This window comes from Lycium barbarum, chromosome 1 (genome assembly GCF_019175385.1).
Source record: "Lycium barbarum isolate Lr01 chromosome 1, ASM1917538v2, whole genome shotgun sequence".
NCBI lineage: Eukaryota > Viridiplantae > Streptophyta > Magnoliopsida > Solanales > Solanaceae > Lycium > Lycium barbarum.
This window is the reverse complement of record NC_083337.1, coordinates 127,834,062-127,840,647: the sequence shown is the minus strand read 5'-3', so window position 1 is coordinate 127,840,647 and position 6,586 is coordinate 127,834,062.

Genomic DNA, 6,586 nt, shown 5'->3' with positions numbered 1-6,586 from the left:
GACCTAGATGATCTTTGATGATGTTCTTACTCTTGATTCACCTTGTTTTATGTTGTTGATCCTCAAATATCCTTGAAAACTTGTATAATAAATGTAGAGAGAGGTTTTAGAGAGAAGTGGTGAAATGTTGTAATGAAATAAAACAAGTTTTGGTCCCTTTATTTAATGACTTGCAAAATATGTGCTGAGGTGAACAGTGGTCGTCCATCATGGTTTACGGCCCGTATTGCAGTTTACGGACTGTCTCTCGCGATCGTCTTTAACCATTTCCAGAACCAGAAGCTTTGGCTGCTTGCATGGTGATTTACGACCATGGTTTACGGGCCGTAAATCACTTTACGGTCCGTCCTCCAGGTCGTATTTTACCATTTCTCGGCTGGCAGAAAGTTGAAGCCTTGCATGGCAGTTTACGACCTGCTAGTTTACGGACCGTATACCAGTTTACGGTCCGTCCTAGCACTTTACGACCACTGGGCAGTTGCAGTTCTGCAACTTTCCATATTTCTTAGACTTCTCATTTTTATCACCCACGTCCATGCACATGCATTGCTCACCTTATATCTCATCTTAATTTAGCCAACTTTCTCATCTCACATCGGATACCTTCGAAATCTCGCCTAAGGTCATCAAACGTCGTTTCTTGCTCATGGACATCATGCACTCATACTTATCACTAGTTCGTTCACTTACGTACCAACGGAAAATTTTTCCGAGGTGTAACACCTAATAGTAATTAACCGCATTGGAAACGACGAATCACACTCTGTTAACGTATAATAAAATGTTGGTCGCACCCTAACTCGATCCAAAAGAGTGAAAAGACACATCCGGCCACCCGGGAGGAAAAGTCGAGGCTCACCATTACTTCTTGTGAATTATCTTTAAATTACTTCTTTTTTTGTCCATTTATTCTTTTCCTTGGGAATTAGTGAGTGGTCTTGGTTGTTGTTGTTATGGTGCACCAAACTTCAGCTCCTCTTAGATCACAATTGGTATGAAGACAATGAAATGATAATAAAATTTGTTACGTGATATTCTAATTTTTTTGTTCAAGAATAATGAGCAAAAGTGAAAATGAAGTATTTGTAGTGAACAGATAAAACAAAATATCATCATACAAATTATTGGGGCCGAGCACACGCAACTAGTCTATTCCACGTATCAATCATGATAAGGTTAATTAGTGGTCCTAAAAATGGTTAATGGCTTCTAATAGACGAAAACATTATGATGATGGCGATACAACCGAATTATAATTCGATATGCTTGATATGATGATACGCTGCATTCATATGATTATCCATCTTGACAAATTCTTTAGGAAAATTAGACAAGAAAGCAAACTGATAATACTCATTAATTATTACAATATAAAACTTTCCTTAGTGGGTGGGGCAATAGCATTTGCTAGTTTCTGCTTATTTCTCTATGGTTGTACAATACTATAAAATAAGCAAAAAGAAAATGTAATGATCATATCAGGGAGTATGATATAATATATGGATCCACCAAACAATATAGAGAACCAGGTTCTTTATTTGTTCCCTTAGATAATCAATAGAAGGTAAAAGTGCACAAGATGTTTATGTGGAAAACTCCTTGATCAAGGGATTAAAAACCACGACCTACCACGTAGGATTTTCAACTTCACTAAAACGAGCAATGTTTAGATTATAACCTATTCCAACCTAGGAATTAAACTCTTAATCTCTCACATCTTACAATAAGTCGCTTGCAAGCTCTTTACAATAACTATATTGCAAAGACAACTCTTGCCTAACTCTAGACAAGAAACAGTTACACCTTGACTAACTCTAGCCAAGCACATAAGCAAGAAAAGGTTGCAAACCTATCCTACTAATACACTTCTTGAAAGTAATGTAGAAAAATGAAGAACACAAGACAAAGATTAAACAACAAAAGAAACCTATTACATAGACGTTTCGAACAAACTGGTTACGTTCCTTTTGATGTTACAACTTTGATCTTGATCGAGCACTTTGAGGGAGTGGCGGCAGCCTCTCTTGTGAGCACAATATTCTTTTTGATTCTCAAAGATTAAGGGTTGATTCTTGTACCGTGTTGTATATATATTGGAGGGCATGTGACGAGAGATGGGGACAACACAAGTTAAAGCTGTGTTGCTGCTGTACTGTTGCCAGACGGTGTTGGGTCCATCCCCTTATTTTGAGGAAGAAAACACTTCCCTTGTTTTGAGGAAGAAAACATCTTCCTTGTCTTTGGAAAATTGTCAAGTGCTTGCTTGAGTCACTAATGACATCAATAGGTTCATCTCATACCTATAAATAGGGAAGCTTTCTCATTTGCAAGACACACCAAAAAATTGAAGAAGACAACACATCCCAAAGAGAGAAAAAATCTAAGAGAAATACTCTTAGTGAAAGGCTTAAGTAAGAGAAGTCTTTGAGAGAATTTTTTAGTAAAAATTCTTGAGTGTAATTGGGATTGAGGTTGTGAGGTTGAGTGTTGTAAACACTTGTAATATTTCTTCTTTAATAAGATCTGCAGCAGCAACGTGGACGTAGCTCTCACATTGAGGGTGAACCACTATAAATCTGTGTGTGCTATTTATTCTTCGCTTACATCACGGCGTAAGTATGATCTGTCTAAGGAGATTGGTATTTAAGTGGTCCAGCTGTGACCCTCCAATATTTCCTGGGAACCTACTTACAAAGGTCGGATTTGGGATTCAAAATCCTAACAACTGGTATCAGAGCAACAGGTTGTGTTGTGATTTAGAAACGATGGGAGGCGAAGATGGTACGACGCACGGCATCGGTAAATTCGATGGTACAGATTTTGCGTTCTGGAGAATTCAAATTGAAGATTATTTATATGACAGAAAGCTTCATGAACCTCTGAGTCCGAAACCAGAGGAGATGAAGCAATCAGATTGGGATCTCCTCGACAGACAAGTTCTGGGAGTCATTCGGCTAACGTTGTCGAAGAACGTTGCTCACAACGTGGAAAAGGAGAAGACCACCGCAGATATGATGAAGGTATTGCCTGACATGTATGAGAAACCTTCGGCAAATAATAAGGTATTTCTCATGAAGAAACTATTTCATCTAAAGATGATGGAAAATGCTCATGTTGCTGCACACATAAATGAATTCAATACTATTGTAAATCAATTGTCATCGGTAAAAATTGATTTCGATGATGAAGTACAAGCTCTAATTTTGTTGGCATCCCTACCAAATAGTTGGGAGCCAATGAGAGCAGCGGTTAGTAATTCTGTCGGCAGTGACAAACTAAAGTTCAACGATGTTAGGGATCGTATCCTTGCTAAGGAGGTGCGCAGGACAGATTCTGGAGAGGCATCGACGAGTTCTGCTTTTAATGTTGAAAACAGAAGCAGAAATTATGACAGAAACTACAACCGAAATAGGGGCAGATCGAAGTCAAGGAATGGCAGGGGTCAATCCAGACCAGGACGAACACTTGAGTGTTGGAACTGTGGAAAACCAGGTCACTTCAAGAAGAACTGCAGGGCGCCAAAGAAGGAGGACAACAAGGGGGTTGGAACCAACGCTGCTACGGAAGACATTGGCGATGCGTTGTTGCTATCGGTTGACAGCCCGATAGACTCTTGGGTGCTTGACTCAGGAGCGTCCTTTCATACCACCCCACATCATGATATAATGACAAATTACGTGACTGGGAATCTCGGCAAAGTTTATTTAGCCGATGGAGAGCCGCTAGACGTTGTTGGCACGGGAGACAGTAATTTGAAGATGTCAAATGGATCCTCGTGGAAGATTACAAAAGTTAGACATGTTCCAAAGCTGATGCGAAACCTGATCTCAGTAGGTCAACTTAATGATGAGGGATATGATCTCAACTTTGGTAATGGGTCTTGGAAGGTGGCGAAAGGTGCTATGGTAGTTGGCCGAGGAAAGAAGATTGGCACTCTCTACATGACGACTAGTTGTCGTGATACTGTTGCTGTGGTTGACAAAACAAAGAAGACAGATTTGTGGCATTGTCGGCTGGGACATATCAGCCAGAAGGGGATGAAGCTGTTGGTGACAAATGCCTTAATTCCGGAGCTGAAGACGGTGGACCTTCATACGTGTGAGAGCTGCATTCTCGGAAAACAAAAGTGAGTAAGCTTCTCAAATGCAGGCAGAGAGTTGACGGTCGAGAAGCTGGAATTGGTGCACACAGACGTGTGGGGACCTACCACTGTCCCTTCTTTTGGAGGATCACACTACTACGTGACCTTCATTGATTATTCAACCAGGAAGGTGTGGGTTTACTTTATGAAAAATAAATCCGATGTGTTTAGTGTATTCAAAAGATGGAAAGCCATGGTTTAGAATGAAACAAACCTCAGGTTGAAGTGTTTGAGGTCCGACAACAGCGGAGAATACACTGATGGTGATTTCCAATGGTACTGTGCCGATAATGGGATCAAGATGATGAAGACTATTCTTGGAACGCCGCAACAAAATGGAATAGCCGAAAGAATGAACTGAACGTTGAACGAGCGTACTCGGAGTATGAGAATACACTCGGGACTGCCCAAGACATTCTAGGCAGATGTAGTCAATACCGCGACCTTCTTAATTAACCGAGGACTGTCAGTTCCCTTGGGTTTCAGAATTCCAGAAGAAGTCTGGAGTGGCAAGAAGGTAAATCTTTCATTTCTGAAAGTGTTCGGCTGCTTATCATATGTTCATAATGATGATACGGCTAGAAGCAAGCTTGATCCAAAATCAAAGAAGTGTTACTTTATTGGCTATGGTGACGCCGAGCTTGGTTACCGATTTTGGGATGAACAAAATCGGAAGATCATCCGAAGGAGGAATGTTGTCTTCAACGAAGAGGTACTGTACAAAGACAAGTTGCAAAAGAATTCAGAATGTCAGGACAAGGAATCGGAAATAGTCTATTTGAGGGACTTCCCGACACCTGAGCCGCAGCCAGGTATAAATCCGATGTGTTTAGTGTATTCAAAAGATGGAAAGCCATGGTTTAGAGTGAAACAAACCTCAAGTTGAAGTGTTTGAGGTCCGACAACAGCGGAGAATACACTGATGGTGATTTCCAATGGTACTGTGCCGATAATGGGATCAAGATGATGAAGACTATTCTTGGAACGCCGCAACAAAATGGAATAGCCGAAAGAATGAACCGAACATTGAACGAGCGTACTCGGAGTATGAGAATACACTCGGGACTGCCCAAGACATTCTAGGCAGATGCAGTCAATACCGCGACCTTCTTAATTAACCGAGGACTGTCAGTTCCCTTGGGTTTCAGAATTCCAGAAGAAGTCTGGAGTGGAAAGAAGGTAAATCTTTCATTTCTGAAAGTGTTCGGCTGCTTATCATATGTTCATAATGATGATACGGCTAGAAGCAAGCTTGATCCAAAATCAAAAAAGTGTTACTTTATTGGCTATGGTGACGCCGAGCTTGGTTACCGATTTTGGGATGAACAAAATCGGAAGATCATCCGACGGAGGAATGTTGTCTTCAACGAAGAGGTACCGTACAAAGACAAGTTGCAAAAGAATTCAGAATGTCAGGACAAGGAATCGGAAATAGTCGATTTGAGGGACTTCCCGACACCTGAGCCGCAACCAGGTACAGCCGAGTCAGAGGAACAAACAATCTGAGAAGGTGCTGATGAAAGTGCTGATTCTGAAACAAATAAACAGACACCAATCACAGAACTGCGTAGATCATCCAGGATCAGGAAGACGATTCATAGGTACTCTCCATCCCTCAACTACAGTCTACTCACTGATAGAGGGGAGCCAGAATGTTATGAAGCAGCAATGCAAGTCGATGAATCGATTAAGTGGGAGCTGGCAATGAAAGATGAGATGGATTCACTATCGGCAAATCATACATGGGAGTTAGCCGAGTTGCCAAAGGATAAGAGGGCATTGCAAAACAAATGGGTTTATCGGATAAAGGAAGAACCCAATGGAAGCAAGCGTTATAAAGCAAGGCTGGTTGCAAAGGGATTTCAACAGAAAGAAGGCATTGACTATACAGAGATCTTCTCTCCCGTAGTCAAGATGGTGACTATCAGAACTGTTCTTGGACTGGTAGCAAAGGAAAATCTACATCTGCAACAGATGGACGTGAAAACTGCATTTCTTCACGGTGATCTAGACGAGGAAATCTACATGCGACAGCCGGAGGGATTTAAAGTCAAAGGAAAGGAGAATCTGGTGTGCAAACTTCAAAAGAGTCTGTACGGACTAAAACAGGCTCCAAGACAGTGGTATTTAAAGTTTGACAGCTTTATGAAGAAAGCTGATTTTTCAAGGTGCGAGGCAGATCACTGCTGTTACTTCAAGAAATTTGAAGACTCGTACATGATACTGCTACTCTATGTCGACGACATGCTAATCGTAGGAGAAAACCTACAGGAGATTGATCGGTTGAAAAAAAGGTTATCGGAAGAGTTTGCAATGAAGGATTTGGGAGCTGCAAAGCAAATCCTTGGGATGAGAATCGACCGAAGCAAGGAGGGCATCAAACTCTCACAAGAATAATATGTGAGGAAAGTTATCAAAAGGTTCAACATGCATGATGCCAAGCCA